Source organism: Helianthus annuus, chromosome 13 (genome assembly GCF_002127325.2).
Source record: "Helianthus annuus cultivar XRQ/B chromosome 13, HanXRQr2.0-SUNRISE, whole genome shotgun sequence".
Lineage (NCBI taxonomy): Eukaryota > Viridiplantae > Streptophyta > Magnoliopsida > Asterales > Asteraceae > Helianthus > Helianthus annuus.
Window position 1 is genome coordinate 53,470,503 of NC_035445.2, and position 25,517 is coordinate 53,496,019.

The 25,517-nt window shown below is 36.7% G+C and overlaps 1 long non-coding RNA gene and 1 other non-coding gene across 6 annotated transcripts; both read left to right on the forward strand.

Moving 5' to 3' along the window:
* Positions 1-1,025: 1,025 nt before the first annotated feature.
* On the forward strand, positions 1,026-3,969 carry LOC110897847. 5 transcript variants are annotated; one of them, XR_002569022.2, is made up of 11 exons: positions 1,026-1,128; positions 1,226-1,667; positions 1,847-1,928; positions 2,025-2,062; positions 2,193-2,413; positions 2,498-2,593; positions 2,708-2,776; positions 2,872-3,004; positions 3,358-3,465; positions 3,566-3,709; positions 3,801-3,969. It is a non-coding gene; the product is annotated as an uncharacterized LOC110897847 (long non-coding RNA). The 5 variants fall into 5 exon arrangements; XR_002569020.2 differs by having other exon boundaries at positions 1,028-1,128; positions 3,358-3,460; XR_002569023.2 differs by having other exon boundaries at positions 1,030-1,128; positions 1,275-1,667; positions 3,358-3,460.
* A 19,001-nt stretch (positions 3,970-22,970) lies between these two features.
* Positions 22,971-23,077, forward strand: LOC118486239. The gene has a single exon (XR_004878091.1). It is a non-coding gene; the product is annotated as a small nucleolar RNA R71 (small nucleolar RNA).
* The last annotated feature ends 2,440 nt before the right edge of the window (positions 23,078-25,517 follow it).

The following is a 25,517-nucleotide window of genomic DNA, read 5'->3' on the forward strand; positions in this document are numbered from 1 at the left end:
ATCATTAGCCGGTACTTAAGAATTGCCCGGTATTCCACTGTCGACATGTGTTGGCCTAGTCCTTCAATGGGGATGACTGTCAGAAAATCCTGAGCATGAGGAGCCCGGCGACAATCAAACACGGCTTTCTGACGAGGGGATGACTAAACTTCTCTCCTAAACTCTGGACATTTCTACTAAATAAGGCACTCGCCAAAGCATTCTGGGCTTTAAGGGGGGCGGTGTCCTTATTAGAGAAATCACCAAGATCGAAATCAGGAAGGGGCATGTGCATACAATCCAACTCATACACATAATCAGAATCTAACCCGTTGGATATGACAAATTTTTAAAACTATTAGACGTGTTTATCTGCTGATATCTTCTTTTGATATAACAAGTCTTTAAAGTTATTAGACGTGTTTCTCTATTGACATCTTGTTGTTACAAAATAAAAACTAGTATTGAAGACCCATGTGTAATTGCGGGTCCATTATCATATAAGTAATTTAAATAAACTATTTATGGCAGGTCTGTAAAAATCTAATTGCATGCCTCACATGCCTCCAAGTCATGCTACAACAAAACCACGGTTCACACCCCTCCTACTGAAAAACAACCTTGCAACTCCAAATTAAAATTAAGTCTCCACCGTAAAAATAAACTTGTAAAATCAAAATGGAAACTGGATCTCTGTAGTGGAAGTGACATAATGGAGAAGACGTATGTGGATGGGTATTTGATTAGTCATTAGATATAGTTAACCAATGATATTACATTTAAAAAAAAAAAAGATACGTGTTAATAGCACGTCAATAGTTAAGTGAAGTGTGAACACATCAAGTCATAATCTTTTAAAGTTTATCGTTTCACAAGCTAGGTTTGATTAATCTATTATATATAATAAACATAAGAATTTGGGCTGACGTGGCAGCTCCTTAGAGCTTCTGACAATGGGTTTTGGCGGGAAACTGCTCGGGTCAAGAAATGGGACGCGGACCCCGTTTGGTGCAATCCGACCTGTGAATTCGAATCCTATATAAACTGCCATATTCTCATACACGCTTCTTTTCTAAAACCCTAGATATTAACTTCGTGTTCCTTCTGGTTTACTCATCTCCGATCCACGATTCAAGCTTCAATCATAAGGTAAGAAATCTTCTATTGCTAATACTTAATCCTTTTGTTTATCTGTTCTATGTTATATCTTTCATTTCGTCTTTCCTTTTCTCCCTCAAAACCCTAGGCCGATGTTGTGAGCCTTTTCTGATATCTAAAATATCTCACTGTCCCAGCCAGCTTGAGTGTGCTTTTTTCGGCTACCGGTTTTGTCATCCGAATAAAATAGGCGGTGAGTTGTGTATGGGTTTGAATCACCAAAAGGTTAGTTATAGTTGGTTTTGGTAGCGTTTAATGGACTGAAATTGAAAGTTGATTTGTGCATTCTGATGGTTACTTATTGCTTTCTATTTGTGTGTTCATCTACTTATATAATTATTGTCTCGATTGATTCTTTGAATCTCAATCTTAGACTTGCTATTTGTTCTCGATCTTATGATTTTGATGAATATATGGTGATTTTGTACAGAGTGGTGAAATTTGAATCTGAATTGACATTTCGATAGGTGGAGTTCTTGTTTTGGTTTTTCAGATCTTGCAATTAGTAGGAAGAAAGATGACCACATAAGGTTATTAAATTTACTTGCTTTTGGTCTTTTTTTTCAAGTTTTTTTAATATCAGAAGACTCTGGTTCAAGGTCATGGAGTACTAGAATGTGTTTTGTCATGATTTTAGGGTTTGTGGGAGACATGGGAGTTGATTTTCCTATTTTTGCAGAGAAAGTAAACTGTTTTTTTTTTTTTGCAGAGAAAGTCAACTTTCTCTCCTCTTCACATCTTCAAGCACTGGTGCAAGTCTACTGAGTTCTGTATCCAAGATGGTGATATAGGTAATAGGAATACAATCTCATTATGTAAAAAAAAATGTAAATGTGGTGTGTTTTTTAGTTTTTTACTAATAGCCTTGACATGTGGGCATGTGGCAGGTTTTTGTATGAAAGATCCAATGAACCGACTAATTAAGGTATAAGAAACGTAGACGAATCAAGTTATAAGAAATGTGGTTGATTTGGGATAATTCCCATTCCTTGATATTTGTTTGGTTGGAAATGCCTTTGCTAAAAAAAGTTTTTTTTATCTATATCCATACACAGATGATAGTGGAGGAGGTGGAGGAAAACGGGGATGGTTGTTTTATGATACCGTAGGAAGAAAGGTTGAGAGATTCCAGATTCGCTATGTATCGACACCGTTATCACTAAACTACTGCACCAACACATATGCTCTTCTGGCAGATCTTATATTGTCAAAAACAATCTTCTCTCTAGGATTTTATAAGGTCTTTCCATCCCAAAAATAGTCATTGATATTGCAGGTATGTAGTCTCTATTATCAGCATCAGACATATTTTGTTTATATGGTGGTGTTAATGGGTTACTAGAATCAATTCTGGATGCAGGTATGGTTTTCCCTTTAGGTTGTGACTTATATTAAACAGGGCAAATACAAAATAGCTATAAGAGGAACGAGCCAAATGGATCTTAAGTCATTGAAGGTGCCATATGAAAGTCTTATTTTGTTTTAACTCATATATTTACATTTTTATTGTAATTATATCCCTTTTATAATCATAAATCCAAACCTCTTCCTCTGCTTCTATCTTCTTAAGCCCCCAAACGGTTGCTGGTGTTAGGTTCCCAGGGCAACGATGGTGATTCATTCGTTGATTGTTGTGTAGGTATATTTCTGTTCGTTAATCTAATCAATTGATTCGGTCCTCTGATTGTTGTTTGATAATCTGTTTATTTCGTTTGATATGTTGTTTGATTATAGATAGATGATCGATTGAGCGGACTACAAGTCTTCAAAGGAGATTGGGAACTACACACACGATTTGAGGTTTTGGGTTTCAATCCAACCCGTATAATTTCTTCTCAAAATCTCTCTGATCCTTCCATTTTTTTAGGTAAAGTTCATCAACTATATCACTTCAAATTGTTAATTTTGTGTTACATTAATTCTTAGATCAGAGTTTCGCATCCGATGTGAAATTGTTTTGGTTGAATGTTGTTTGTTTCCTTCAAATTCACAAATTTTTGGTACTGGGTCAAGGTATTTTTGTCCGATTTGTTGTTTGTGTATCGTTTTGGAGTGTGTGTGGAGGATTTGATTGGAAAAAAGGTGTGTAAAATCATCGGTTTTGTGTGAGTTGCGCACCAAGTGTTTGTGTAAATGCCTAAAAGAATTCTTTTTTGTATTTAGTCATTTATTTTTTTTTATAAATTTCATTGTGACTGATGAAATCGAATTGAAATATAGATGGGCATAAAAAACAAAACAACAATGTGTTGGTGACTTGGTTTTAAAAAGCGAGAAGTACACCAAGTCAACATGGTCTAAAAGCGAGGTGCAACCGCGCAAGGTGATGTATGAAACTTTTTTTGCGGATTATGACCTAAATAGGCATCTTATGAACCTTTTTCTTGCTGATCATGACCTAAATAGGCTTTTCATGTTCGACTTGTAGGAGCGTCCAGACAACCAGCTAGACAACGCAGCCCGTGGCCCAACTGTATTTGCAAAATTTGCTTCCATCATTTCGAAGTCTTTGCTGATCTCTATTGTTGTCACTCATGGTTGCGATTCTGGAATGCACAATGGGGCTCTTGAGGTACTTTTTCTTTACCTACTTTTTTAATCTTATAACTATTTCTCCTGCTCTAACTTAACATTAGCTGATTCAGCTCTCTTCCAATGTGTAGTATATCTAATTTACTCAATCACTGTCATGCCAAGCTCAAGAGTTTAAACATCCTTAAAAAGATAAGTTTACTTTTCTTGAGCTAGCATCAACTATTAAACAATTTTTATAGTTATGCATTGTTCTTAGGGTTCTTTTTTTATTAGAATATGCGTTGCACTTTTTGTTAATTTTGTTGAGTGAATATGTTGTATTGGTTCAGGGTAGGACCTTGAAGTGTTCGCTTTTTGAATCTCTAATAGAGAGACATGTAATTTCTCTAATTAGGGGGGGGGGGGGGTTAACGAGTCAGGTAAGCACACAATTTTATAACTTATAAGTTCATGATCATATTCTACTAAAATTTAATATGAGACTGTGAGTCTCATAATCATATTCAGTTTGTTCATGTTGATCTTTCTTAATGTTGCAGTCCAAATATCTTTATTTAATTACCAACACTATATGCTCACAATCACGATACAAAATATGCTAACACTGCTTTCCTGACCTCCTTATAGATTCGTGTATGATGAAAGTTGTGGTGAATACATGTATTATGAATACTGACTTGTTGAGTAGGAAAAGGTTCTGGGGAAATATGGGGAGTCCAAGTACCATATACATCTCAAGTACCATATACTGGTTTGTGCAATGGCCAGAGACCATTGCTTATATCTTGAATGTTATTTTACCCAGAGATTACCAAAATAACTCCATTTTAGACATCAATGGAAAATTAAAGTCCACCTGTAAATGCTAGCCTAAGGTATGATGTCTTCCTGTGCTTCTTTAGCTAGATGTATGAGTAGAGTTGGGAAGATGTGTTGGTCGGGCTGGTTCGACAAGGTCGGGTTGGCCAAGAAACCCTTTTTACCAACATTTAGTAAATAACTAATGTATTATATATGATTACAAAACAATAATATGCCAATGATTTAAAACCTTTAGTTTCGTCCATTTCAGAATAGAGATTAAAAATAAACCTAATTCAACCCTTGTTGGTGCATGCATCTGTCGACTTCGTCTTGTATCGAGTCTTAGTTTTAGATTGTTAGATAAGGGCACGTTTTACGAGAAAACTGGAGATTGTATGTGTTTTAGTTGATAGTTTCGCTTATAGTGACATAGGAAGTTTCGCTTATATGTCAACATTTAGTTCCGCTTGAATGTCAGCTAAAGGTTTCGCTTGTATGACATGTATACTCAAGCGAAACCTCAGCACCTATATATAGCATTATAAGCGAAACATTTGTAGAAGTCTTGAATACTCGTACCGAAGTGCTGCCGGATCAAGATTTGGATATAATCAGTGTCAAATCAATGCAAAAAGGTGTTTAAAGTGATTTGCTAGCTGTTTCTACGTTGATTACTTGTTTTCCGCACCTGTAATTGACGAAAACTCCTCTGAACGACTCGTTCGATCGAGACACGATCCTACAAGTGGTATCAGAGCTTCAGGAGGAGGAGTTCTGCAGAGAATAGCTGGAATTCGTCAAAATTTCTCACTTCTACACCTTCTTTCTTCAGTTCAGAAAGTTTCACAGGTCAAAATCAGCTCAAAATCTCACGGATTGTGCGTAATCAGATATAAACAAACCCTGGAAAGTTTGGTATTAAAATTCGCATTAAAATGGGTCAAAATTAGCTTCCGAGTAGGTTCCGCTTATACGGACACTTCATAGTTCCGCTTGAGTAAACGTGTTAGTTCCGCTTATTGTTACACATTATCAGGAGTTCCGCTTCAAGAAACACACATACTTTCGCTTTTGTGTCACCATATCAAGAAGTTCCGCTTCAAGAGTTCAAATAGTTCCGCTTTTGTGTACACTTCGCATTTAGATTCGCTTATTTGAACCAAGAAGGTCCGCTTGTTTGAATCAAGGACTTTCGCTCATTTGGTCAACTACGTGGTTCCGCTTATTTGACATCACTGGTTCGCTTATTTGGACTAAGTAGGTCCGCTCGGTTGAACAACAACTAGATCCGCTCTTTTGAACAAACATCAGTCTCGCTTATTCGAACATACTAGTTTCGCTTTTGTGAACAACTTTGTAGATTCGCTTTTGTGAACAATCTGGTTCGCTTATAAGGGCTGTTGTGAAAATTGTTAAAAAATTTGAAAATGGACGAGGAATTTTTCAACGCATTCGCTACTCCGGTTACACCGATCACTTTTGCACAAAATACAATGCTCGAGAATGAAACGGGTACAATGCAAAAACCACCCAAACTCATGAACATAAAAGAATTTAAAGGTTGAGAATGTCGTTTTGAGAATTGGGTACAAGCTAATTATCTAGATGCTTGGGAATGTGTTGAGACAAAATACGTTCGACCAATTAATGATGATGAAGAGCCTGTTCCGATAAAAGATCTAAGTACTGATGCTAGAAAGAAGTACAAAGATGAGAAAATGATGCTAAGTCTTCTTCAACAAGCAGTGAAAGAGGATATTATGGTGCTTTTGCAACACAATGGAACTTCATATTCGATTTGGAAAGCTTTAAGGTCAAAGTTTCGTGGTAGTGAAGAAATGGTCAAAAGCAAGAAATCACTTCTAAAGAAAGAGTTTGATCTGTTTCGCGGGTTAAATAATGAAAGCACAAGAGAGATTATCGAAAGATACTGCAATTTGCTTGCTAACATGAAGAGATTGAGTATTGAGAAAAACAATGAAGAGTTGATCGAAAAACTTGTTGATGCTTTGCCATATGAAACTTGGGGCACATATCTTATGATGTGAAGAAACAAGAAAGGTTTTAGCAATTTGACACTCAACAAGTTCATTGAAAAGATCGAAGCTCAAGAAATGGAACAACGAAAAATTATTCGAATGAAAGATTTTGATGGTGAACAAGATATCGGGTTATACTATAAAGCAGGGGTGAATGAGAAATCATCAAATCTATCTCCGAAAGTTGAAACTGCCTACAGTGTCAAAAAATTCATCTGAAAGCTCATCTAAAGGATCAAGCAGCAAAACAAGTTTTACATCATTTCCATCTTTTGATCCAAACATTTCTGCTACGAAAAATGGGAGAAAACTTTAGTGCAACATTGTTTTAAATCTTGAAAATGATCAAGATTATTCTGAAGAAGTTGCCAAAAGTCAAATGTCTTTTTTAGGAATGGTTTTGGAATCTTATACTTGTTTTGTTGCAGGTCGTATCGGGAATCCAATGTTAACCAAAGAAGACTACGACCAGATAGATGCTGAAGAGATGGAGCTGATGGATATTAAATGGTGTTTGGCTAGCGTACTAAGGAGAGCTGAGAAATTTAAGCAGATAACAGGGAGAGATGATCTTCGTGATGCTAATGTTTCTACTTTAGGTTTTGATAAATCTAAAGTCACTTGTTTTCGTTGCAGGGAAAAAGGTCACTTCAAGAGGGAGTGCACTAATCGCGAAGCAAGTGGAGCTCAAAATCCTTTCAATAACAACAATGATTATTACAGAAAAACCATATACCATCAAGTTGCTCAATCACCATCACAACAACATCAACATCAAGCACAAACTGCACATGGAAGACCTATAATTGAAGATTCTGGAAAGAAAGCATGTGTGGTAAATCAAGATGAAAAGAAGTCATTCAACTGGGATAAATATATTCCAGATAATGCAAAAGCTTGTTTGATTGATCAAGAAGATGAAAAGCTACCAGAGGGTTTTAGCTAGGAAAATTTTACTTGGGATGATTATATTCCTGATCAAACTAGAGCTTACACTGCTTTCATGGCAAAGGTTGAAGATGATAGTGATGATGATACTGAGTATTGGGCAAGAAAATTCAAAGCTGATATGAAGTTTATCGCTGAAAGTGATAGTGATGATGAAAAAGTTCAAAAGAAAAAGAAAAAGGTCAAAACACCGGTGAGCAGTGATGATGAAGATATTTTTGTAAACAGAAGGCAAAAGATGAAAGAGGTTCCAAAGTTTAAAGTTGATATTGAAGTTAATGCTAAAAAGATTCCTGTGATGTGTGAAAACTGTGAGATTTTCAAGAAGAAAAACAGTGAACTGATTAATAACATAAATCAGTTAAAGGAATCTTATGATGTTCTGAACAAGTCCATAAATCAATACAATCAATCAAGTGAAGAACAAGCAACAGCAATGAAGACACTTCAGAGAGCATTCATGATCATACAGAAAGTTGTGAATAATTACATCGAGAAGTGTGCTGCTTTGGAACAAAAGCTTGAGTTGCAAAGAATTGAAACTGAAAGAGTTAACCGTTTGTTAAGAAGTTACTCATGTACTTCTTATGTCATTGACAGGATTTATCCGACAGTAGAAAGTATGAAGGCATGGGAAGTTGATGAGGTAACTGAAGAGAAGGAAGCTGGAAAAATTACTGATGAAAAAACTTCTGAAAAGAAGAAGAATGACACAAAGAAAAAGACTAACAAGAAAGATTCTGGTAAGAAACAAGGTGTCAGTTATAACAAGTGTCCACCCCCGCTGGAAAATGGATATTTGCCAAGATATCCAAACGATGAAAGAGTGAAAAAGGCAACAAATTTACAGTGGGAGTCGGAGTCGTCAGTCAATCTACAAGATAGTATTGATATTGTGTTTACATAGACTGACACTGATCAACAGTCTCAATTGATGAAGAAAGTCATGGATCATGTGTTAGAAAACGATGAAATAGAGGAGTCAAAGTCGGAGTTCGCGTCAGAGTCAAAGTCTGGGTCAAGCACTCCATGTCAAACAGAAAAAACATGACAAAATAGTTTATGATAGAAAATTTTTGTTATCAAAATCTAATTTGGATGATGGATTATTCAAAGTTGCATACACTTTGAATGATTCTGACAAATTATATTCTGATGAGGAATTTCCAATAAGAGGTGTTAAAACTGAATTGATAAACAAAGTTTTCAAACTCACAGAAATTAATATTTCTGAAATAAAAAACTTATGTCTTAATGAAAAACCTAAAAAATACACCTCAAGAGTACAACAAAGATTGAACAAGAAAAAGAATTACAATTCTGGTTCAGGTTTCCAAAAGAAATCAAATCATAACGGTAATTTCAAAAAGAAAGGATTAGGTTTTACTCCTACAGAAAAACAGAAAAATGAAAAATATATTCGTGATTTTAAATCCAAAATGACATTTGTTTCAGGAACGTCATCTTAAGAAGAAGAAAAGAAAGATTTCTGGAGGCAGTCAAACAATGAATTCCTTGCAAAGAAGCAAGATGAATTGAAGAAGATGGCCGAGGAGAATACAGATACGAGAACCTGTTTCCGGTGCAACACTGTAGGACATATTGCCTGAGATTGTTCTAAGGCAATACAATCAAAACAGGGAGTATCTCTTAAACTCAAGGAAAGAGTAGTTGAGTTCGAACCACCAATTGATAGAACTAAATTGTTTAAAGATTCTACATTTGAAATTGGTGAGAGTTCGAACAAGTTTTACAAGAAGAGAGCTAAATCTGACAATCAGAAATGGGTTGTTAAGAAGGTTGATGAAAGCTCTAGCAATGATTCTGATAGGTCAAAATCAGAGGAGCTATCTTCTGGCGATGAAACTGATTCCATAAAATCAGTTGAGCCACATGATGTTTCAAAATGTGAAGCTGTTTTAAAAGATGAAAAATCAGTTCCGATTGTGAATGATGAGGAGTTTCCATCACTTCGGGCTGAGAATTATAAAAAGAAAATTGGTAAAACTGAAATTTCTAACCAATTTTATAATGATAAACAGGAATTTGATGCTGAGAAGGTCTTTAACTCCAAGGTAAAACATATCTTTGGAAAGATGATTGATCGAAAAGTCAAAGGGGTTAAAGAATTTTATGAGAAGAAAACAAAGAAAGAAAAGGTTGAACCATCCCTGGTTTGTGACTGGGATGGTACATATTATGAACAGTAAGTTTCAGGACTTGCCGGAGCTCCCAGGTTGGTAAGCGTGGAGCATGAATCGGCATCTTTCTTGAGTTTTATTCGGTAACGTCAATCATTCAAACGGTCAAAGGTTTGTTGGTGTTTGCTTACTAATGGTATTTGTTGGTTATATTTACAAGTGGTTAGACGATTTGATTGCGCATGGTAAATCAAGGACATTAAGTTGTACTTGTATTTTCCTACAAGTAATTGAGAGACAAGATGATGAACCACATCCCCGAACCTATGTTTGATAAACCTACAAGTGGTAAAATCAATCAAACTTATTTTCCGGAAAAACCATTTTGATTAAAACAAACTTAAGTGTTTTGAAATCTAAATGGGAAAATAGTTTGTTGATAGGGGGAGTTCTAATTGTTTATGCCAAGTGGATGGCGATTTGAAGTGATTTGATATCAGTTGTTATATTTCTGTACAGTTTGTTTTGAATTTACTTCAAGTGGGTCAAGAGCTTAGTTTGTTTTCATAATTTCTTTAATGTGTTTGTATTTTAGGGGGAGTAGAAAATTTTAGAAAATCCAAAAACATTAGAAAATTTGAAAAATACAAAAACATGAAAAATTTAAAAATGAGTTTTGTTGTGAAAAAGAGGAAATGATAGTACATCAGTAGACTATCACAACACGCTAAAGAAATGTAAAGTATAAATGTGATAAACAATCTTACTGCGGATGTGTCAGTAGGTTTTCGCACATTTAGTAAATTGAAACGAGATATAAACCTAATTCAAACTTGCTTGATTCGTGGGTAACTATTCTTGGATATATGGGTAACCCCCGAAATCTTGTGTGAAAGGTCCCGTATTCTGAGATTCTAGGTCTTTATACTCAGTGATATCTGGGGTATTATCCTGGGACTTCTGCTATATGGAAATACTAACCTAGTCCCCGGATAATGCTTTCCGCAAAATGCTTGAAACATAGCATCGCCCTCAGCAAGCTGATGAAGCAATAAAATTGATAGTCGCTGCTGTTGTAATCAAAAGATCCTCTAAAGGGGACCCACCTAAAGTCGAAGCCGTTATCTCTCTGCGTATACGGAAGTATCGACCTGAGCTCTCACGGCCCTCGCACATAACCCCTTTACAGATATCATCTGTGGTATACTCACCTGTAAGACTGAATATTGGGATTTGGATACAGGAATATATTCAAGTGGAGTGATACACAATTAAGTTTAAGTTTCTAAAACATTAATATCGTATCTCGAATCGATTGAAATTTGTGTGAAAATTTAAAGTGGATCAATATACTGACAATCTAGGTAAATTGTTTAGAACTGAGAATGTTTAAAGCTTAACGGTGTTGGTGATTTGTCACAAAACTGATATGATCCTTTTGCACAAACTCACAAAAATATTGTCTGTAAATATTTCATTTTCTGCATTATTTTGTTTTTATAAGTGGTGTTAGTTATTATTTTTCAGAAATACAAAAAGATTTTAGTGTGTTTTAGCATAAATTTTGAAAAATCAAAAAGATTCTCGACGACTGATATTGAAAAGCTGATTTTCAAAATTCTAAGTGCTAAACATGATGAACAGATGGTTTGGGAGATTGTGTTTGTTTTGATAAGAAGAATAATACAGTTTCAAGTGGTTCATCAGTATCAAATTGATTGATTAGTTTGTGAAAGTTTCAAATATTGTCTATATGCTGAAATGTTTATCATAAAACTTATGTTTGTGGTAGAGTTTTATGCAGGAAAAGTTAATATTTGAGGGGGAGTGCATGTTGGATATGAGGAGTTTAAAGATGTTAACTTTCAAAGTGAGGAAGTTTCTTGGTGATAAAAGAGAAAGAGACGAAGATAGAGAGAGAGAAACCCAGAGACTGATCAAGACTGAAGACGTGAAGACACAGTATTGTCATGACTTGATAGTCGACTCGTCAACATCTGAGGGGGAGTCTGTTGGTGCATGCATCTGTCCACTTCGTCTTGTATCGAGTCTTAGTTTTAGATTGTTAGATAAGGGCACGTTTTACGAGAAAACTGGAGATTGTATGTGTTTTAGTTGATAGTTTCGCTTATAGTGACATAGGAAGTTTCGCTTATATGTCAACATTTAGTTCCGCTTGAATGTCAGCTAAAGGTTTCGCTTGTATGACATGTATACTCAAGCGAAACCTCAGCACCTATATATAGCATTATAAGCGAAACATTTGTAGAAGTCTTGAATACTCGTACCGAAGTGCTGCCGGATCAAGATTTGGATGTAATCAGTGTCAAATCAATGCAAAAAGGTGTTTAAAGTGATTTGCTAGCTGTTTCTACGTTGATTACTTGTTTTCCGCACCTGTAATTGACGAAAACTCCTCTGAATGACTCGTTTGATCGAGACAGGATCCTACAACCCTTTGTTGTTAAACGGGTCAAAATTGCATGTGAATAATTCTAAAGTATGCGAATAATCTTAAAGTTCAGTCGTGTTATACCCATGATTTTGAACTTGAAAAGCATGTGAATAATCTTAAAGCCTCAAGTTTCCTTCGATTTGACTTTGTATACAGGTCAGGTGGGGTTGACTAAAAGCATGTAGCATTGATATTGTATATATACCCAAACTTGAAGAGTACAAGAAATCACAAGTGCAGTTGCGTGTTTCAAAAACGGAGATGAAGGAGCGGAGATGAAAGAGAACACAAACAAGATTGAACTTTCTTCTTTGCTGAATTTGGTAGAACAAGTGATGCAGCATTGAAGTTCGAACGTTCGAGTTGGGTCGGGTCGGGTCATTTGTTTATTAAATGTATCCCGTGTGGGAATTGAGTTTGATTAGGATGATAAGTAGTAGAGTTCTGTTTTTCTTTAATTTCTTGATCACTCAAATGAAGCTGGTTAATTTTTTTGCATTTTTATGTCACTGAATGACACTATTTACTTAAGTTGTTATTGCTAACATCTATGAAGACATTTTTTAATTTATTATTGTATTAACAATTAATTAATGTCAAGTAAAAGTTTAATGAAATAATATGTTATATTTTAATAAAAAAAACATGTTTACTAACTAATAAAAATAAACAACCCGGGAAGCATTCCCGGGTGATAACCTAGTTTGATATATTCAATAACAATTTAAAAGCATGCATGCATAGTTTTATGTAGAGCTGTTCAAAAAGTTTGCGGCTCGGAGCTCGCTCGAAACTCGCTCGGATTTAGCTCGAAAAAAGCTCGCTCGTTATGGCTCGGTTTAAAAGTGAGCCGAGCCGGCTCGGCTCAGTTAGAAAGTGAGCCTAGCTCGGCTCGGCTCGTAACGAGCCGAGCTGGCTCGGTTTGGCTCGCTTTGTAGCTCGGCTCGGTTTAGCTCGGATTATTTTACTTATAATAAATTTTAATTTTATATACATTATAATATATTACAAAAAAACTGATTACTATTTACATGTATATACGTTTGTAATTTGATATCTATAGTATATTTGAAGGTTGATTATCATACTAATGAACTAATATTGTATTTCAATGAAATTAAAACTTATTTTGCGTTGTTGAACTTGATTTTGGTTTGTAATATATTTGGTTGAACTTATTTTGAATATATTCTTTTAAAGTATTGAATATTATTTTAGGCCACTGAATTTTAAAAGGTATATAATAATGCTTTTTATAAAATCGAGCCAAACCAAGCCGAGCCAAGCCATCTCGGTTTAAAACTAAGCCGAGCCCGAGCTTAGATTTTCAACTCGGTTTCAAAAACGAGCCGAGCCAATCCAGCTCGGTTTATAATCGAGTCGAGCTCGAGCTTGGCCTGGCTCGGCTCAGCTCGGCTCATGAACAACCCTAGTTGTATGTATTCTGGTGTAGTTTGTTGAGTTATAACTATCATATCAAAATCGTCTATGAGTTTTAGATTGATTTTATTGTTACATCTAAAATAACTTTTTTTATCTGAACACCTTTTTTAACGTTTTAATTTTGTTACCATTTCCATCAAAATCACTAGCCAAGTTAAAATATATCGTTATATTTACCCATTTATTTTTCAATTTTTAATTTTATTTTTACCTTAAATAAAAACCAATAAAAATAATTATAATGTATACACACATTTATACATATACACGCTTATGCATCAGAGAGAGATGGAGATCGATGGAACCAGCTACCAATTGGAGCGGGGACGCGCGCGACAACCATTACGACGGTTGTGAAGGTGGCACGTTGTGCCTCAACCGACGAGCTAATGTAAGACCCCTTCTCATATATATATAATTGAAAAGGGTAAACAAGTAATTTTATCATTAATTGAAAAGGGTAAACAAGTAATTAAAAAAGACCAAAAGTGTGAGAAAGGTAAGAAAGAATCTCAGCCATTAGATCTAAATTAATTGAAAAGGGTAAACAAGTAATTTTATCATTAATTCAATTAATTAAAAACTTCCTATAACCGTCACCTTAATTATAGGAAGTATATAACACCATTCAGTAAGTATATAACACCATTCAACAAGTATATAACACCATTCAGCATTCAGCAAGTATATAACACCATTCAGCAAATATATAACACCATTCAGTAAGTATATAACACCATTCAGCAAGTACATAACACCATTCAGCAAGTATATAACACCATTCAGCATTCAGCAAGTATATAACACCATTCAGCATCAGCAAGTATATAACACCATTCAGCATTCGGCAAGTATATAACACCATTCAGTAAGTATATAACACCATTCAGCAAGTATATAACACCATTCAACAAGTATATAACACCATTCAGCAAGTATATAACACCATTCAGCAAGTATATAACACCATTCATTGACTAAACATCTGATCGAAACATATTTTTTTCTCTATATAAGTATAGCAATATGGTACTCATATTAAAGATAAAAAAACGCTCGTTATTATGGTGTAATTTTTTTTAAAAAAAAAGTTACGTACAAAAAGTTATTGACGTTTAAAAAAGACGGGGAGAAGTTACATGTGCATTACCTAATTTCTAGTGGGTTTAAAAGACTATATTGCCCCTAAATATTTCAAATCAGTCCAAACTAATGAAAATATTTTACAATTTGGTCCCTATTGATCTCAACCATTAGATCAAAAGATCTAATGGCTGAGATTCTTTCTTACACTTCTCACACTTTAGGCTCTTTTTACAGGATCCTCTACCTATATATATATATATGGGGACCGCTAAAATGAGAACCACCTCGAGTTGTAATAACCGTGAGAACTACACCGTACGGGGCGAGGTGGACCAAATTTTTTTTTCATAAACGTAGATGCGTGTATTATAAACACCTTTGTAAAAAAAATTCAAAAAAAAAAAATGTCGTGTGTGTAGTTTTAAGCACCACAAGTTTGTGTTTACGGGTACCGTAAATCTTACCGGAAAATTTACGGTATCCGTAAACACAAACTTGTGGTGCTCAAAACTACACACACGACATTTTTTTTTTAATTTTTTTAAAAAAAATGTGTTTATAATACATGCATCTACGTTTATGAAAAAAAATTTGGTCCACCTCGCCCCGGATCAAAAAGTTCTCACGGTTCTTACAACTCGAGGTGGTTCTTATTTTAGCGCAATTCATATATATATATATATATATATATATATATATATATATATATATATATATATATATATAGGGTAAGATTCATTTGAGAACCACCCTTATTGCGAGAACCAATGTGAACACAACAAAATAAACCTACCCCATGACTATCTAAAAACCTAAACACCCACCCCCATCCCACCACAAAAACTTAAACACCCCCCACCCCCATAAAATAATAATAAAAATAAAAATAAACAAAAAATACATCTCACCAAAAAGCCCCAAAAAAAACCTAACCCCCCCCCCCGGACAAAAACCTTAAAAAACCCCCACCCCTCAAAAACCTAAAAAAATCCTAATCTCCCACCTCCCACCCACAAAAACCTAAAAAAATCTAACCTCCCAAACCCACCCCCCAAAAACTTAACCCCCCCCCCCACCCCACCACAACTAAATGCTAAAAAAAAAAATTAATTAAAATTCACTAAACCTCGTCACTAACCTTTTTAGTGACGAGATTTAGCGAATTTTAATAAAAATAATTTTTTTTGTGTTTTTTTTATTTTTTAGGGATTTTAGGTTGTGTTCACACTGGTTCTCGGGGTTCTCGTAATATAAATACAGAGAAACGGGTTCAGAAGAAAACGCTCAAAAGTGTGAGAACGGTGAGAACGCTTCCTGGCCTAACACGTGTCCTGCGTCATAGAGAAGGGCGGAGGGGCTTTTTTGTCTTTTCATTCTTCTATTATTTTCCCAACGCGGTATAATATTTTATGGCGTCTAAGTTTTTTTTTGACGTTAATCTTATTTTTTAAGCTTTTTGGCGTTGAATTAATTGTTTTTGTGTCACATATTTTTTGGCCTTATAGAGTTTTCTGGTTAAATTTTTTGGCGTTATGACGTTTTGTATAATAACTCAATACGAGTCTCTAATATTTGCATAAGATTACAATACGACCAATTTTTTTTTTTTTTTTTTTTTTTTTTTTTTTTTGCGTTTAGTGAATCTTTTGGCGTTTAATAACCTTTACAAGGTTTTTTGCCAACAGATTTTCTCCCAGTTTCCATACCTTTAGCTTTTTGATGTTTGTAGTTTTTGGCGTTTTATATAATAATGTTATTTTTTTTTATATAGAACTAGTTAACAAATCAACATATAACTTGATATCAAAACAATATAAAATGAAATCTAAAATAATAAAAAATTGTAATCTAATTTCTCTTTCGAATCTTCACTGTCATCAGCCTCTATCTTCTTGAATTTGTTTTGTCGTTTTGAACCTTTTTTGAATAGTTTTGCTAGTTGCCAACTTTCCTACATAAACCCCGTCTTTTTCAGAAGAAGCTGCTTAGTGGCATCCTGTTTTTTGGTGTGATATTATTTTTTCGCGGCATGCCATTGAAGATTAACTCTTGCTTGATGCTATTTGTAATAATGGAGTCCAAAATAACATTTTACACTTTAGTTGAACCCTTTCTTCCATGCCTATAATCATCAAGAAGAAAGCTCACATGATGGCATATCACTGTCACCAGTCTCTTTTTCTTGAATATTTATCCATCTCATCCAGCAAAATATTACTGAGTTAACCCCCTCAGAAAAAGGATGCATTTCAGTGAAAGCTTTGACATCTGTGGCGTTTTAAAGGGAGTGGTTTCTAGAGGATATGGCGTTTTTGTGTTTTTCTGTGTGCGATTAATTTCATTGTGTATAGACCCCTCTCTTATAGGAGTTTTTTGGCGTGTAGTTTAGGCGGGACTTTTTATTGTAATAAATGATAGTTATAAAGTAACTGTCTTTTCAGTTACTGTATTTTGTATTTACTGTGTTGATCAGCTTTTATCAGTTTCATAGGTTATAGACGTCCCATCTTCTAAGTTTGGCGTTTTTTTTAAATGGCCTTATGCAGACTATCATGACAAAATACAATAACGGAGTAAATAAAATAGTAAGGAGGAAAATATTTTTTGTTATTTATGGCGTTTTGTTAGGGTAAACCAGGTTTAGTATTATTTTGGCGTTTTGCTAATAAAGATTGTAATATATCATTTAATTATCTTTAAAAAAAAAAGAAGATTACAGAGAAGGAAAAAAAAAGAGGAAAAAAAAAGTTAAAATCCTTCGTCAGAAGGTACTTTATCTGAATAGTATCTGATGTGCGTTAGATGTAATATATTTTAGGTGTATATTTTAAGCCCTTTTTACACTTTTTAGCCAAGTTTTAAATTTATAAAACACGATATTTACTAACACTAAACACACATATGGGCAAGTGCACCCATCGTGGACGTAGTATAGTGTTGGTAAGATACCGAGGTGTCCAAGGACACAAGAGCTTTTAGTACCGGTTTATCCTCAACGTCTAATCAAATCAAAAGTTAGAAAAAGGTTTTTAAACTAGAAAAATAAAACTAACTAAGAATACTGAAAAATAAAATAAAAAATAAAAACAGATAGACAAGATGAATCACTTGGATCCGACTCATGTGTGGTGTAACCTTTCATTATTTTCGCATTTTTACACTTTTTAAGAGATTATCGTAGTTATTGTAGTAGGCCCCTCTTTTGAAGGTGACGTTACCCTCAACCCAGTCGTTTGAGTCAGCAAGGATACAATCCTAAAGGGCCGGATTATTGAAAGATAATTAATTAAGTTATTAATGCATATTGTGGTAGGCCCCTCTTTTGAAGGTGACGTTACCCTCGGCTAAGTATTCTGAGTCAGCAGGGATACAGTCCTAAGTAGCCGGGTTAAAGTTTTATTAGTAGCTTACTTATGAGGGGATCAAAGAGTTTGGACCCCCGCCATCCAATATCGGTGGGTATTGAAGGAGGTCCTACTAAATTTGACCCAGGTCCTTTGCAGGATCTATACACTGAACAATGGCAAGACTCTTACCAAACCGTTCCCTTAACCCCTGACCAGGTAGCCAACATATCTCCATATAGACCGTGGAGATATGAATGGTGAAAATCTTTTATTTTATATAGACAGTAAAATAATGCCAAGACACCACGGACAAACGATAAGGAAGAATCACCTTCAACATAAGAAACTAGTTATTAAAGTCATTAATACATTACCAAATAAAAAGTGCGAGAAGATTAAAAATAAAAAGTATTACACTAGACACTTGTCTTCACCAAGTGATGTAAGAGACTTAGGCAAACATGCCTTTGATTGTCAAGAACTCTAACGATCAATCTTGGATCCCGAGACGACTCACACACTCTATGATGGACAATGGATGGTGGTGGTGGATGATGGCGTTGTGATGGTGGAGGGTGGTGGGTGAAGTGTGAGAGAGGTGGTATGCCAAGGGATGAGTTGCAAGTGATCCAAGCACCCCTATTTATAGGCTGAACAGAAGCTCGGGCACGACCCCGTGTCCATCGGGCACGGCCCCGTGTCCATCCTTCTCTCTTTCTTCATTAAATGCCGTTTGTCTGCATTAGTTGACCACGCCCCCGTGTCCACTGAGCACGACCCCATGTGAAGAAGCGTATCTGTACTACCAAGATTTCCCTAGATCCTATGAATCTTAGAGTTGACCTTGGCCCCGTGTCCGCTGAGCACGACCCCGTGGTGGGCGATAGAAGCTTCTACAACTTTGTCTTTTCTGCTGACACTTGGGCACGCCCCCGTGCTCACTGAGCACGGGGCGTGTTCAGCCTTCTGTTCTCTTGTTTTGCTTGGGAAGATGCTATCGGGAGGTCGGGCATGCCACGTTTGTTCCTTTTCTTGTATTTATGTTAGATTTAGCTGCCTTTTTGCTTCTTTTGTTCATTTGAGCTCATTTAATCCTGAAAATACAAAGGAAGACAAAAACGCACTTTTTCCAACATTAGTACTAAAAAAGGGTTAGTTTTATGACTCAATTGATGTAATTTAGATGTTGCATTTTGTGCACATCAAATACCCCACACTTGAATCTTTGCTTGTCCTCAAGCAAAACTCTTTATAATGTGGCTTTACACTCCCAAATGGAATGGGTAGAAGAGAAGGTTTTTGGGCTTGTCATAGAGTGTCGGGATTTCCAAGATTTTTTATTAAGTTTTATTTTTATTTATTTACAATCCTATTCGTCATGATTTATTAAAAACGTTACATAAGATAAATTACTTATTAGGGCATAACATGCCTTTTTTAAAATTCCATTTATATACAAGTTCACATACCTCACGGGGGATCACTCAACACTCGGCCGAAGGTGTATTTTTAGTGAATCACTCGAGAGCGGCATGGAACTTACTTCTACCATAAGCTTGCCAAGCAATCAATCCTCCTCCTTTTTTGTAGGACCGGTTTTGACTCCGAAACGATTGCGAAACGAACGTATGACGTGCGGAATCCGTACACGAACGCGACCTAACACACACGATGTAATATAAACGTGATTCTATATAAGATTTGATAAAGTACAGCACCATGAATCACTTTCTCTCTCTCTAGAATCTCTCTCTAGATCTAGAGTTCTCTAAAAATACAAATGAGGCAAAAGTCTCTAATCTAAACATAACCTCCCTATTTATAGGTCAAGGGGAATTAATGAGACTTCTCATTAATTACAGAAATGCCACCTTGCCTTTTGCCTAGATATTACAATATAAAGCTTGCTATCTTCAGTTTCTCGCTACGGCTCGGATTGACGAAGGCTATAGACATAAATGCACTAACATTTTTAATTATATACCTTTGTAAATATCAAGAGGACTTTTTGGGTGAAGGGTTAGGCTTGGGCTAATGGTGGGTGGTTGGGTTAGTGGTTAGTAAAAGGGCGAAAAGTGTAAAAAGCGTCGGTTTTCATAAGACTCGTTAGTTTTCAAAACTCTTTATTTTGATGAAGCATTTCTTTCAAACAAAGTTGTTTTTGATAAACTTGTTTGTTTATTTCTTTGGCTTCATCCTCATTTTTTTTCATAACCAAGTCATAAGAAAAACCGAGCTTTGTTACCAAAATAAAGGGTTTAAAATGAAAAAGGGTTTAGGTGGGTAAAAGGGTTTTTGTTTTGGGTTAAGAAATGAAAAGGTTTAGGCTCAAAGGGGTTAACTAGGGGGATTTTGGGTAGGTGATAAAAAAAAAAGAAAAATAATGGTGTAGAAATAAAAAGGGTTAGTCCTAATGCCTCCATCATTTACTTACTTGGGTTTAAGTTGGTAAGGACCGGGAATGTATCGTCGTGGCAAGTTCTAGAGTCGTAAGAACCAAGCGACTATTCACACAAGAAACGGAAAATGTTCATTTAGTTTAAAGATGTGTATTTGTATGCTCAATAAAGGCTCAAAACTCACTTATTGTGGGAATGGGTTTTCATGTGATCAAGTATATATAATCAAATTTTAACTAAGCTTGTCATGTCGTTTCATAATTTTCTTATGTTGGTTTTTTTTATCACGACGCTATCGGTTGTAAATTTGTAAAAATATAACCTTTTTAAAACTTGAATTTCCCAAATTAAACCTAGACAATTAAAAAAATGAAAATTTTTGAAAAAATTTGGGGTGATTAGCGGTTCCAATAGAGTTTTGTGTAAGGCTTGTTAATTAGAACTTGCAAGATTCAAGGTTTTAGCACCCCCCCCACTTAAATTACACGTTGTCCTCAATGTGTCCCAAAAATAAGTTTTTAGGTTGATTGAATGTGTAAAAAGGTGTGAAAAAGCAAAATTTATGTTACTGGGTGTCTGGACACGGCCCCGTGGTGTCCGGGCACAGCCCTGTGTTCAGATCGCCAGTAACAAAAGTTTGTAAAAAGAAACAGAAGCCTGGGCACGGGGGCGTGTTCAGTGAACACGCCCCGTGTCCAGTTACCTGAACTGGGCATTTTCTTCAGATTATGCAGCACGGGGCCGTGTTGGGCGGGCACGGCCCGTGCTGAACTTGCTGTAATGAAGAAAATTTTGTCGGATGGCCCTGTTTTCGTGCATGGGGTGCTGGTGCAAGTTTCCCTTGTCATCCTTCACCATCCCGAATGTGTTTTATTCCTGAAAATTAAAACTAAACTAGAAAACATAAAAATTAATCTAAACTAAGGATAGTTCCGCGGAATGCCTCCGTGGTGCGCAACGTTTATCAGGGTCCTTGTCTAGACCCAAAGCCTGGTCGTATGTTACCCAAGTGGGATGTTTTGCATCCCATGCTACACCGTCGGAGAGCATCATCCAAGCTTGAGTCGATGACCTTCATGTAATTGACCGGGTCTTCGTCTTCTACTCTTTTTCCAACACCAAACTTTACTTCCTTGTCCCCAAACTTTAATGTTAGTGTTCCGTCATTCATGTCTCCACTGCTTGCGCTGTGGCTAGAAATGGCCTCCCTAGGATGAGAGGAACTTTGGCGTCTTCTTCCATGTCTAGTATGACAAAGTCGGCCGGAAAGACGAAATTGTCGACTTTGACCAATAGATTTTTAGCGACACCTTGTGGATATTTGACGGATCGGTCGGCAAGTTGTATGCTCATCTTTGTAGGGCTCGTTTTTCCTAGGCTGAGTCGTTTAAACATTGAGGCGGGCATGAGGTTTATGCTAGCCCCAAGATCGGCTAGTGCATTACGAATGGGGGATTCCCCGATTGAGCAAGGAATCGTGAAGCTTCCAGGATCAATCTTCTTTTGCGGGAGTTTGTTGAGTAGTAAGGCGGAGCATTCTTCGCCTAAGTTAACTAATTGCAATGATTCAATTTTCCTTTTATGAGTGAGGAAGTCCCTCATAAATTTTGAGTATTTAGGCATTTGAGTTAGGACTTCGATAAATGGAATATTAACATGCAATTGTTTTAGTAAATTTTCAAACTTTGCGAATTGCTCATCGGTCTTTTGACAAATTAACCGACCAGGGCATGGGACCGGAGGAGTCTTAGTAGGCTCTTGAATTGGTGGAGAAGCCTTCTCTTGTTGGGGCGGAGTTGTGCTTCTTTCAGTCGGCGGTGATGGAGCCTCTTCGGAACCCACGGTACGGTTTCTCAATGTTATGAGATGGACTTGTGCTTTCGGGTTGGTTTCGGTATTACTTGGTAACGTGCCTTGTGGTCTCTCGGAGAAATTCTGAGCTATTTGATTTAATTGTTTTTTAATGTTTTGTATACTAGCTTGTTGATTTCTAAAATTCGATTTCAATTGTTGAAATCGATCCGAGTTTTTCTTTTCAGTGTCTGAGATGAGGCGAGATATAGTATCTTCAAGCCTTTCTCGTCCACCTTGTTGTTGAGAGAAATTTTGTGACTCGTTTCTCGGTTGTTGAAAGTTTATTCGTTGGTTTAGATTTTGTTGGTTACTACTATTTCCGGGTTCTCTCCAACCAAGGTTAGGGTGGTTACGCCATCCTTGGTTGTAGGTACCCGTTGGAGGACCCGACGGCCTAGGTCTATTGTCAATGTAGTTTACCGACTCTGTTTGATCATCTAATTCTTTCAAAACAACTCCAATTTTCGTGTGGCCCACCACACCCTTCACAAGCCATATCCGAGGCGGTTTTTGTCATTTCTAGTTTTTTGATTTTTGAAGAAAGGGCCTCAATTTGGGCTTGTAAAGAAGTGCTTTCATCAACCTTATGGGCGCCCGGGACAATAGATTTGTTGGCTCGGGGAGTGTGCCACTGAAAATTGGTTTGAGCAATTTCCTCAATTTGATTATATATTTCATTTAGGCGATGATTACCTAAAAGTCCCCCGGAGCTAGAGTCAAGTGTTTGTCTTGTGTGTGGAAACAACCCATTGTAGAAAGTGGATACTTGTTGCCACATCGCAAGACCGTGATGAGGACACTTTCTTAGTAGCTCCTTGAACCTCTCCCAAGTTTCATATAAGGATTCCCCATCCTCTTGTGAATATGTATTAATTTCAGTCATTAATTTAGCCGTTTTAGCAGGAGGGAAATACTTATATAGAAACTTTTGGGCTAGTTCATCCCATGTGTTTACCGAGCCAACTGGGAGGGCGTTGAGCCAAGCCTTAGCTCGGTCTTTTAGTGAAAATAGAAACATTCGAAGGCGGATGGCGTCGTTTGATGCTCCATTGATCCTAAAGGTATCACATATTTCTAAGAAGTTAGTAATATATAGATGGGGATCCTCGTCCGCAAGCCCATGGAAGGTTGCAGAGTTTTGAAGCATTTGTATCAATTGTGGCCGAAGTTCAAAGTTGTTGGCTTCGACATTCGGTGTTGATAGCGGCACCTAGATTACCTACGGTGGGTCGTAGGTAATCCATGAGGGTACGTTGGTCCGCCATTGGAAGTAGGTCCCTCGAAACATTCTCTTGGTTTTTAGCCTTGAGTCTCTTTCGTAGAAAGCGTTCGGGTTTATCTAGGGGTTCTTTTATGTCTCTACTGGAACTGGAGCTCATACACTACGTGGAGAATGCAAATGTGGCGCCTGAGTTCCAAGTCCTGCAATAAAAATAAAAAAGAACGTTGGTCAGAAGCTTCACCATGGCCCCGTGCTCAGATGAACACGGCCCGTGGTCGGAGGTACAGTGACTACTTTCCGGATCCCTGTTACTGGGGAGTTGGATACGGCCCCGTGTTGCACCGACACGGCCCCGTGCTCAGCTCTCTGTAACTTGGAAAATAAAAACTGCTAGTAACAATGCTGGGCACGACCCGTGTCCGACCAGACACGGCCCGTGCTGAGCTCTTCAGGAACTGAAAAATTAAGAAAATCCTAAAAAAACAGAAAAAAAATTAGAAAAAACGATTAGGTCGTCCAAGGATACAAGAGCTTTTAGTACCGGTTTATCCTCAACGTCTAATCAAATCAAAAGTTAGAAAAATGTTTTTAAACTAGAAAAATAAAACTAACTAAGAATGCTGAAAAATAAAATAAAAAATAAAAACAAATAGACAAGATGAATCACTTGGATCCGACTCGTGTGTAGTGTAGCCTTTGATTATTTCCGCACTTTTGCACTTTTATGAGATTATCTTAGTTATTGTAGTAGGCCCCTCTTTTGAAGGTGACGTTACCCTCAACCCAGTTGTTTGAGTCAGCAAGGATGTAATCCTAAAGGGTCGGATTATTGAAAGATAATTAATTAAGTTATTAATGCATATTGTGGTAGGCCCCTCTTTTGAAGGTAACGTTACCCTTGGCTAAGTAGTCTGAGTCAGTAGGAATACAGTCCTAAGTAGCCGGGTTAAAGTTTTAATAGTAGCTTACTTATAAGGGGATCAAAGAGTTTGGACCCCCGCCATCCAATACCGGTGGGTATTGAAGGAGGTCCTACTAAATTTGACCCAGGTCCTTTGCAGGATCTATACACTGAACAATGGCAAGACTCTTACCAAACCGTTCCCTTAACCCCCGACCAGGTAGCCAGCATATCTCCATATAGACTGTGGAGATATGAATGGTGAAAATCTTTTATTTTATATAGACAGTAAAATAATGCCAAGACACCACGGACAAACGATAAGGAAAAATCACCTTCAACATAAGAAAGTAGTTATTAAAATCATTAATACATAACCAAATAAAAAGTGCGAAAAGATTATAAATAAAAAGTATTACACTAGACACTTGTCTTCACCAAGTGATGTAAGAGACTTAGGCAAACATGGCCTTTGATTATCAAGAACTCTTACGATCAATCTTGGATCCCGAGACGACTCACACACTCTATGATGGACAATGCATGATGGTGGTGGATGTTGGTGTTGTGATGATGGTGGGTGGTGGGTGAAGTGTGAGAGAGGTGGTGTGCCAAGGGATGAGTTGCAAGTGATCCAAGCACCCCTATTTATAGGCTGAACAGAAGCTCGGGCACGGCCCCGTGTCCATCCTTCTCTCTTTCTTCATTAAATGCAGTTTGTCTGCATTAGTTGACCACGCCCCCGTGTCTGCTGAGCACGGCCCCGTGTGCAGAAGCGTATCTGTACTATTAAGATTTCCCTAGATCCTGCGAATCTTAGAGTTGACCATGGCCCCGTGTCCGCTGAGCAAGACCCCGTGGTGGGCGATAGAAGCTTCTCCAACTTTGTCTTTTCTGCTGACACTTGGGCACGCCCCCGTGCTCACTAAGCACGGGGCGTGTTCAGCCTTCTGTTCTCTTGTTTTGCTTGGGAAGATGCTATCGGGAGGTTGGGCATGCCACGTTTGTTCCTTTTCTTGTATTTATGTTAGATTTAGCTGCCTTTTTGCTTCTTTTGTTCATTTGAGCTCATTTAATCCTGAAAATACAAAAGGAAGACAAAAACACACTTTTTCCAACATTAGTACTAAAAAAGGGTCAGTTTTATTCCTCAATTGATGTAATTTATATGTTGCATTTTGTGCACATCAGTATCCATCACTTGTG